General features: G+C 46.2%; 1 protein-coding gene across 1 annotated transcript in view; it reads left to right on the top strand.

Moving 5' to 3' along the window:
• Positions 1 to 102: 102 nt before the first annotated feature.
• Positions 103 to 10,236, top strand: part of SLC31A1 (solute carrier family 31 member 1) — a 28,518-nt gene continuing 18,384 nt past the window's right edge. Inside the window, exon 1 of the mRNA XM_051636562.1 lies at positions 103 to 135. The gene's annotated coding sequence lies outside the window, so the exon portion shown is untranslated. The remainder of the gene's footprint in view (positions 136 to 10,236) is intronic.

The following is a 10,236-nucleotide window of genomic DNA, read 5'->3' as shown; positions in this document are numbered from 1 at the left end:
GGCTCTGGGGGGGGCGGGGCTCTGAGGGGGCGGGGCTCTGAGGGGGGCGGGGCTATGAGGGGGCGTGGCTCTGAGGGGGGGCGGGGCTCTAAGGGAGCGGGGCCGGCGGAGGAGCCGTCTCGTGGCGGTCGCGCGGTGAGTGACGCGCGCGCCGGGGGGTCTCGCGCCCGCCGCCCCCGGGCCCCGCGGGGACGCGCCTCGGGCGGGAACGGGCCGTGCCGGGCCGAGCTGGGCTGAGCTGAGCCGGGCTGGGCCGGTCTGGCAGCGCGGGGGCGCGGGCAGCTGCGGGCCCGCGGCCTAGGGCAGCCCCGGCGGGCCCTCCCTGAGGCGGGCCGGGCGGGCTGAGGTGCGGAGGGCACCGGCAGCGGGGCCTGGGGCGCGGGGAGAGGCTCCCGGGGCAGCGGGCGGCCTGGCTTGGCCGGCGGGAGCGTGTTTCTTCCCAAGGTGACAGCGGGGACCCTGGCCCGCTCTCTGCTGTCTCTGCTGGTCCCTCCTGATCTGCCCCGGACCCCCGCGGATCTCCCGAGGGCCCCTCGGGGACCGGCCCGGCCCCCGGGGGTGGTTTGGGCTCTGCTGGTTTCACCGCTCTGCTTGGTGGTGCCCCTCAGAGCTGGGGTGGGCAGGTGAGGGACACCTGGGCCAGGTGTGGCTCTTAAGTTACGGAGGGGCCACTAGTGCCGTGTGATCCACTTTGTCCTTAGTGCCCAGAGTGGCTTATTGGTTTTAAAAACACCTGAGCACCCGTTAAGCAGCTTCCCACCTTTACCTTGCAGCGTGTAGCTTTGCCTTGTAGCTCAATACACCCGTTTTGTGATTTGTTGGAGGGATTTGGGTTTAGTTCGTTGTGTTGTTTGTTGGGATGTTTGGGGTTTTTCCCCCCCCCCCCCTCTTGAAAAGCAGGTGCCTCCGGGTGCTTTGTGAGACCCTCTGCCTTGTCTTTGAAATCAGCTCTTCAGAACGGAGTGAGGTTGAAATGCAGCAAATCTGAACGTGGGGGAGAACAATAAGGGCTGAGTAATTCCTTTGGCTCTGGATACCTTCTGGCACTGACTGGAAACTCATAATAATAGTTACTTCTAAGATTTTTGAGTCTGAGCAGGAAGTTGCCACATCTGTTGTAGCAGTTATTTGCAGTAATTTGGGAGTTTTATTGAGACAATATGGCATGGCTGGGAAATCAGGGATTTCAAATCTAAAGGGAACAGATTAGGGGGAGTATTCAGTAGCTTTTTTCATTGTGGAATGTGTGATCATTTCAGAATGAAACCTCAAAATGGTCAAAAGCCTTGTTTCTGTTTAAAAAAAAAATCACACACAAAAATGCATACACACAATGTATTTACAATAGTTTGACATGAACTGCAAATAGGAGGTGTGGTTCTTGGGCTCCTTAGATGAAGAAATAGAGTTTGTTTCTTTGCCTCCTTCCATATTTCTATCACTAGCCCTCAAGACCTGGTTTTTAAACAGTGAAGACCTATGTGGCTAAGTCCTAGTGTTGCACTTGAATTTAAGCTTTTTTGGGTACAGGTTCTGTGATGTCTGCACCCAGTGTGTTGGGTATTTTTTAGTACAAAGTCTAACTGGGACTTTTGGAAGCAGAAACTGTGCAGTTCTGGTACAACCAAGGATTCTCACCCTGTGAACAACCTCTCAGTGAGAATCCAGCACTGGCAAGGCGTGATGAGGGTGCAGTGGAAGGAGTATGAGCTGCCCCACCAGGGCAAGCATCACATCTCAGCCCTGTCTTACCCTGCTTCATTTTTTTTTAAAATTTTATCTTCATCTCCCTCTTCTCCATTGGAGTTTGCAGTGGGTTTGAGGCTCCACACCTGTTCCCAGACATAGACCAATTTTTCCTGCTTGTGCTTGAATTCCAAGCTTCAGAATGCTTGTGTGGCATTCTGTACAGAGGTGGATTGAACACTCTTCACAGGCATTTATTAAATGTAGTTTTGATCTGTTTGATCTTAACTTGCCTCTGCTTGAGCCTGAGGTAAATGAAGCTTTTGCAGTATTTTTCATGAGTAACAATATGTGGCTTTATAGCCTAAGTTAGTGTTCAGCTTAATGATCCCAGTTCATCTCATTTATGAAGTAATATTTCCTAAGGCCTTCATCTAGCTTTGGATTATGAATCACTTTTTGTTCCCATCCTTCATTAAAAAGGGGGCACTGGAAATAACGTGTGAATATTGCACTTAAAATGCAGGTTGGCTTCCTAACTGGGGGGGTGTTGGTGAAGCTGCCTCTGGCTGCCCTGCTGCACGATAGAGATCTGAAAGGGTGATTCTTGCTACAAAACGTTTTTTGCTCTAAGCAAGTTTATTTTTTCTTCCACTCACTCTCCTCCACCAAAAAAAGAAAAGAAAAAAAGGATTGAAAGCAATAAAACTAGCAGAAGTTGCAGGCTCCCACACAGCTTCCTATTGAGAACTAACAAGTTTTGCATGGCTGCTTTCTACAGAGATTTTTTGCTGCTTGTTGGAAGGTACAGAGAATTATTTTGATTTCTTATTGGATTTCTAAGCTAGAGCAGCTTTTGAACTAGGCTGAAAATAAGAATAACTTCTGCCAGAAGAGAGGAGGAATGAAACAAGCTTTCCTTGTGACTTTTGCATGCTTGCTTTTTTTTGTTGGAAAGGTGCAGTCCCACTTTGACTTGCAGTGGTGGGAGGACAAGAAGGTTTGTGTTTTCTTTATTTTTTCTTTCTTTTTAGAAAAGAGGCTTGGGAGGGTTCTTCTCTCACCCCTTTACAGTGTAACTTCAGTATTTGGATCAGTGAGACACTCTGTCCTGAGACAGAAACTTAATGCTTGAGAGGGGAAGGTGTTGAGAACACTGATCTTTAAGAGACCAGATCTGTCCTATCCACACAGTGGCTTTTGAGTCAGGGCCCTCAGGACCTTCCTGTCTTGTTTTCCAGTCTGATGTTAGGCCAGAGAAAAGACAGAACTTTTTGTTCTTTGAACCAAAATGTCATATTTTCTCCTTTCCTTTTTGGTTTCTGTATTTGCTGCAAAGACCCCTCTAGCCAGCAGGAAACCTGCCTTGGCTGAAGGTCACCTGGCAGCTGCAGTCATCTCCACCAGAATTTTGTGAAGTTGAGCTGGAGGAGACTGCCAGCATTACCAGGAAATCACTGGGAGTCTTGGCAATTTTTTCTTAGGGAAGGATAAAAAAGAGTCCATCTAGTTTATGTTGCTTTTCTATGGGAAATCCAATCTTGGTTAATCTACTTCATTGCCTTGTGTTTCAATCTAATTTGCTGGAAATGTTCCCAATCAAGTCCTGGGGAACTTGAGGACTGGTAGTTTTTTTCACTAACCTGTTTTTCAGCTGAAAGCTGGAATCTGCTAATTCAGAGAATAATGGGACTAGTTATTGTAAGCAAATTAATTGCTGTTTTGCTGCACTACAGATTAACTTTCTAAAGCTTTTAATTTGTTGGTCCTGGAATTAGACTTTTCTGGTTTAGAAGCCAATCTAGAAGCGGGAGGTTGTGATGAAATCCCTCCTTTTTGTCCTTCTCTGTTTCTACAGTCTTTCATGTTATCTTCCTAACATAGGTTTCTGAACATAATTTCTTCCCTCTGTCTCACCAGTCCGTATCTGCAAGGGTCCTGTTGGTCTCCAGTGGCATTTGAACAGCCATGATTGCCAGCTAGAACACTTGTGGAAAATAGATTTTCTTTCATGTATTTCATATTAGAAGAGCCCATGGGCACCATCGTGCCACAGGTGTGAATGTCATTTATAACCTGTTTAAAAAATGCATGCATATAATCTCTTCCCTCTGATGATCTAAATTAGTAGAGCAGACTTGTGGTAGCTCTGCATCATGGGCTGGAATGGAAGTGATGGAGCAGCTTCTATTCTCACTGGATGCTCAGCACACCCTTAGGCTGAGAAGCTGGGAGAGAGAACAGCTTATCTGTCCTGAAAGTCAGAGTGAGTGCATCAGGTTCTCTCCTGAGACTTTGTGAGTGCTACTTCCCTTTAGCAAAGCCTTCTTTTCCCACATATGCTCATTAGTTATCAAGGATTCCAGTCATTCCTCTGATGAAGGTACATGAGCTTGGAGTATGAACTTTGTGATACATTTAGTTGATCTTTTGACCAACCTGGCCAAGAGGAAGCTGGACACATGTCTTTCTTTTTTTTTAAATCTTTTTTGAAACACTTAACTCATCTCTTCCTGGAGCGTTTGTGGTAAATACACTTTCTGGCTTTTTCTCACTTTGGAGATAATTTAATTGGACTTGGATCTGCAGGATTAGAAAGTGCTTTCCTTCAAGGCCACCTTCAAGGTGCGGTGCAATGCTGAGCTTACAAGCTAGTGCTTGTTATCCAGCTGGCTAGCCTGCTCTGTTGTGAGCCTGGAAAAGCAGTTCCTTGAAAGGCTTCAGCCTCCTGATGGAGATGCTCATCCCTGTGTCCCAGCCTGCTCCTTGTCTGATTTCTTTCCAGTGGTGAGCATTCCCTCTGTCTGGGACCAGGGGAGCAACCCTGTGCAGCCTGGGGTGAGCTGTGCCTGGCCCCTAGTGCCAGTGCTCCCTGCAGCTCCTGGCTGGGCTCCTCCATCCTGTGTCCACAGGCTGCTGGGAGCCAGGGATCTGATTAATCAGTTACTGTCTCACTTAACTTTTCCTGCTCTGGAAGGCGTTGTACTAAAAAGACTTGACTGTGTGTTGTCACAGCTTGACAACATTTCCAAGCTTGCATCCTTTACTGGGTAAGAAAAACACAACTGTGGAGCAGACTTAGAGCCAAGGCTCCCAGCGGGCAGATGATCCCTGTTCATTCTGCTTCAGCCCTGGGGAAGTGACCCCAGCAGCTGCTGGCAGTGCAGAGCTCCCTGGGAGGGCAGCAAGATACCATGAGTGTTTCCGAGACCATGAGTCAGCCCATGTACATCAAAGTGATATGGGAAGTAGGAGCAGAAGCTCCTGAGGAACACACCCAGCCTTGAAACACTGTGGAAGTGAAAAGCAACTCACACTGTTGGTCAGGTTTTCTCAGTTGCCTCTTTTATGGTCCCCTTGTTTGTCTGAGCTCCACGTCTAACGGACTTGACAAGAGACTTGAGTCATGATTTCTGGATTCTCTGCCAGGAGAGTCTTATACAAATCAAGTTACTGTTGGCTTTGATGCCCTCCGTTAACTTGGGATAAGGCATTATCTCACAAGGATGTACTGAACCTTAATGCCTAAGGTGGTGTAAGGTGAGACTGAAGGATGCTGGAGGAAAAATGTTACAGACATTGTCAAACTGGAGCCTAAACTATGTAAAAGGAAGATAGTTGGGAGTTTTACAGCTGCCCTCGTGTTCCTGCTACAGGTTTGGTTGTACTGGTAAAGCCATTTTTGTGCTGCTCTTTTCATACAGGACATAAACACAGGGTAGTGTCCCTGGTTATAAAATGTACTCCTGTATGGTTAGTAAAATCTAATATTCTGACTTTGGTAAGAGAGGTTTAAAAACCTTTTGGCAGTAACATGACTTTCCTTAATTTGCTGAATTCTTTTAAGTAAAACCCTCCAGTACATCACGATAGGAGGGTCATGTGCAGTGCTTGTCAGTTGATGCCTTTTTGTGCAGCTCTTGCTTTTGATCTTGCATGAAACCACTGCCCCTGCCACGAGGGCACTTGCACTGCAGAGCACAGAACCCCCAAACTTCTTGCACTTTTCTTCTTCATCACATTTTTTCTTCCATGGCAATTGCTGACGCCAGCTTTCTGGTGAGAGGGGTCAGAGGGCCAGCTACCCTGACAGGATTTGTCTTGTACCATTCCCTCAAGCTTCTAAAAGCTGACCTATAGCTTTGAAAATGTCACATTTCTTCATTATGGGGTAGATAGTAAAGAAAAATAAGCTTGCTTTGTTACAATAACCACAAGCAAGCAAACCACTGATTTCTCTAACAGAGGATGTTTGAAATGTGTTTTGTGTGATGTGTTTGAAAGTCATCTCTGCAACACATTTAATCTGGTCAAGAAGTTCCAAGAGCAAAGAGCAAAATCTCTTTGCATTTCTGCAAAGGTCTTAGGAGGAGGGCTCAGGAGTTGCTTTTACTATGACGTGGAGCTTTCTGTGAGCATCCCAGTCCTTGGGCTGCTCCTGACATCATTGGCTTATGGCTCCAATGGGCTGCATAACCCAAGCAGTCAATATTTATCTTGGGTCATAGGAAGTCTTTGGCTGTAACAAAAAGGATTGTTGCAATTTTGGGAGAGATGGCTTCACTCCAAGTAGAATGTAGCAGCAGTCCCTGCTGCTTCAGTCCTTTTCCCCATTATGCACAGCTGAGTGTATTTCCTACTGACCACATTGCAAGTCATGGCTCTGGTTTGAAATGGGCTGCAGGGCAGGCAATAGATAGGCTTAAAGAGGAGTAAAAGTGATTTATAGTTAAATCCCAGCAGTAGTTAATGATTAGCCTTTGATATCTATAACCATACGTGTTCTGATCTGGAAGTTTAGAAACTTTGATCTGTCTCAGACTTGTTGCCTGTTTGGAGAGGACTGCTCTCCTGGAGGCAGTAGATGGAAAACCTGTCCCTGGGATAGTAACTACTCAGATTTTTTTAACTCTGAATAATTTCTGCTTTGGATTAACAGCTCTGTGGCAGTCCCAGCATTTGAAAGCTAGATGAGAAAGGCAGCTTTCAAAGCTTTTTCCAGAGGGGTTTATTATCACTCGTAATTAAAAAAACAAAAACAACATGTGTTGATCACTGTATGTTGTTGCTTTCCATGCCCTAGAGGTAGTCCTGTCAGAAGAGTGTCATGAGACAAAGCTCTTGCAAAGGCAAATTCCTTCCCAGAGGGTGGCTTGGTTTGATTGTCCTTCCCTCTTCTTGATATTGCAGGAGATCTACCTTGCTGAGTTGACAAAGAGTGAAGGTGGGATCATGTTTTTGCATTTCCCAGAGTGCAAACATAGAGGTGCTCTGTTCTGTGGACTAGGGTTATGATTTTTTTCTCCAAACTCTTACAAGTCTTTGTGCTACTGCCTGGAAGCCATTTGTATGTCACATGTTCCATCCTCTTGCTGTTATTTGAGATCATGGAGCAAGAGTAGGAAAGTGCCTCTGGTGAAACCATCTGCTGAAACATTCCTGGGCCAACTAAAAACACAGTGGAATGGATTTTGCTGATGATGACTTATGTTCTGCTTTGCATTTTGCTTAGAAACAGCTTCAGGCTTCTCAAAACAACAGGTGTTTGGAACAATTGAAGCACAAAAGAATTTGATTATTGGCTGTGGTAGAACAAGCTTTTGTTTTGAAGGAGAGTCATAGATGGTGACGCAAAATGAAATGAACACGCTTGCATCTCCCTTTTGCCAGCAGGGAAAATGTAGGTATTTTTCTAAAAGTCAGTCTTGCAGACTATGAGGTCTTTAGTGCAAAGCCTACATTTAAAAGGTGACCCTGACATGACAGAGTAGGAGTTGGAAGTTCCAGCATGTTCCCATAAGAGCTGATATCAACATGTGGCAGTTGCGGCAATGTCTGGCACAGACTGGAAGGTGACAGCTCCAGGGAAGGTGAATGGTTGAGTGGCCACCTTAAAATCCTTCATCTGCCCATGGACACACATCTATGTGGCAATTGTAGACAAACAACTACTTAACCAGGAAAGAAAGGAGTGAAATGGGATTGTTAATCAAGGAAGCTTTTACACATTCTGGAAGCTGCTGAACGCAGAAAGACGTATGTAACTTGCTTAACCCAGTACTTCTCATGTCATATGTGTGGAATGGATTCCTAAAACTTAATAAGGAGTTCTGGAGGGTGCTTTCCTGTCCAGATTCTCAGAACTAGTACAAATTGTCTTTTCTGAACTAAGCCTGGTTATGATGTTGAAAAACAGCCGGAGGGGAAAAATAAGCTTGGTTTCCTCATGTGCAGGTTGGTGTAAAAGGTGGGGTTGTTACCAGCTGATCTGTTAACTAAAAACTCTCTTTGTTACCAGTGTGGTGCCTCAGGCATTGGCTGAGTTCACTGGAGGGAACATTCCTCTGGAATGTCAAGAACAGAAAACCATTTCAGTTCAGCTGCAGTGTCTGCATTTGGATCTATGAATGATGGCCTTGCTCTCCAGAACATAGAGCAGCTCCTCACCACCTCTGCAAGAAATGACAAGTCCTTGACCTGTATAGGTTGTCAAAACCACGTGTGCAGTCGTCATGCTCAGGAGGTTATAGGGTGCTGACTGGGCAGCCTGTTCCACCTGAGTCTTCTTGAGCCAGGAAGTTGGTCTAGGTGACCTCAGGAGGTCTCTTAAACCTCATCCGTTCTGTTGCTGACGCAGAACCACAAGTTCTCCTCTGGTGACATGTGGAACAAGGGCAAGTAGGATGAGATCTGGGAATCTTCTGCGAGTCTTCTGAATCACCTGTGTTGATGGACTTTAGGCTCTCTTTTATGAGGCCTGTAAAAAGCCAATGCCATTCATTTTATTACCCTCAGCATTAGTTTTATCTGCATGAGACAAAGGTATTTATGATGTTGCTAGATAGCACCTGTAATCCTGCACCTGCATTGCAGGCCAGGTGATGCACTTTTAGAGCACACAGAGTCACATTGCATTTTTACAGCTGAGGAAACTTTTGCTTGCTTACTTGGGAATGCACTTGCTGACTCCTGGTTTCATTTTGTGTCTCCCGAGACTATTTTACAATCTTCCAGGGCTTTAAGGGTGGGAGGCACCATTATAGTCAAACCTGGTCAGAGCTGTTGATACTGTTTAGCCTGGTATGTGTCCCTCCCACATGGGAGGGAGTCAATGGTTTTTCAGATACTGACTTGCAAGTATTACCCTGTCTTGCCTCCTGCCATACCCAGCATTCCTGATACATGGAATGCTTCTGCATGTGGCACTGAATGGTCCCAAACAATAATACAGCTCGTTGGTCTCTGGGCAAAGACACTCTTCTTGTATGAGACAGGCTGGCTTCTTTTCATACATAGAACCATAGAATCAGTTTGGTTGGAAAAGACCTTTAACATCATCAAGTCCATTCACTAAGCTCTGCCAAGGCCACCTCTAACCCATGTCCCTCAGCACCATATCTACATGGCTTTGAAATCCTTTCAGGGATATGGACTCCAACGCTGCCCTGGGCAGCCTGGGCCGGGGCCTGACAACCCTTTTGGGGAATAAGTTGTTCCTAATATCCAATCTAAACCTCCCCTGGCACAACTTGAGGCCATTTCCTCTGGTTCTAATACTTGATCCTTGGGAGCAGAGACCCTCCCTGTCTTCATCCTCCTTTCCAGTGCTATGGGTGGTGTGAACCTGCAGGAATCTAGGTGATGGATTAGTAGCATGATGGTGAATCTTGTGTGCAAAAGGCTTTTTTCATGTTAAGTTTCAAAAAATTCTGATTTAGGTAGAAGAATGCAGGCCAGGAGCTGTTCTTGATTAGGGCATAAAATACAGGAAGATAAATTCTTCACTAGGCCTGGATTTTCTAGGGAAGCAGAAGTTGTCTCAGATACAGTTGCAAATATGAATTGTTTTTTAGATTAAAAAGTTTTTGAAGAGTATTGCAGGATTTGTTCCTCAGCATGTGATGAGACCCTGGGATGTGTCCTGTTCTCCCTGGCCATACGGATCACATCTCCCTGGTTGCTGTTTCTGTGCTCAGTTGTGTAATGTCTGTGCAGAAACTCTTGTTGAGGATAAGGAAGTATCTTATTTGTTCAAGAAGTTGCATAATCTTGGAAAATATGTCTCACGTGGCACTTCTTTGTGTCTCCTCTTCCCCACTGCTGTCCCATTTCTCTCCATGGGTAAGGAGGAGGCCTGGGCAGCTTTCTCCAGCTGACCAGCGAGCACTGGGTGGTTTTTGGTGAGAGGATCCTGGGGTGATTCCTGACCCAACGTTGTGCATGGTAAGCAGGTTGCACTCTGCTATTCTGGCATCCCAAAATCCCTGCTAAGCCACTGGGATTTAAGCCATTCTGCTTTATCTCTGCTGACACTCAGCATGGTCTCTGGGGGGAAGGGGAGGTCTTCGAGTTTCTCCTCCCTGGATGCTGAGTGATTGGTGACACGGGTACATATTGCTGTGACACTGTTTCATACCCTTGATGCTCAGAGAGAGAGAGATGAAGCTGGGATAAAGTGTCCTGCCAGACTGTGGTCCTGGGGGAATTGCTTCAGAAGGCTTTGATATGCAGTGACTGCTGAAGAGGTTCTTCTGTAGATGCTTCCTGGGA

The sequence above is a fragment of the Apus apus genome, chromosome 19, assembly GCF_020740795.1.
Source record: "Apus apus isolate bApuApu2 chromosome 19, bApuApu2.pri.cur, whole genome shotgun sequence".
NCBI lineage: Eukaryota > Metazoa > Chordata > Aves > Apodiformes > Apodidae > Apus > Apus apus.
This window is presented reverse-complemented; position numbering and strand designations above follow the sequence as displayed.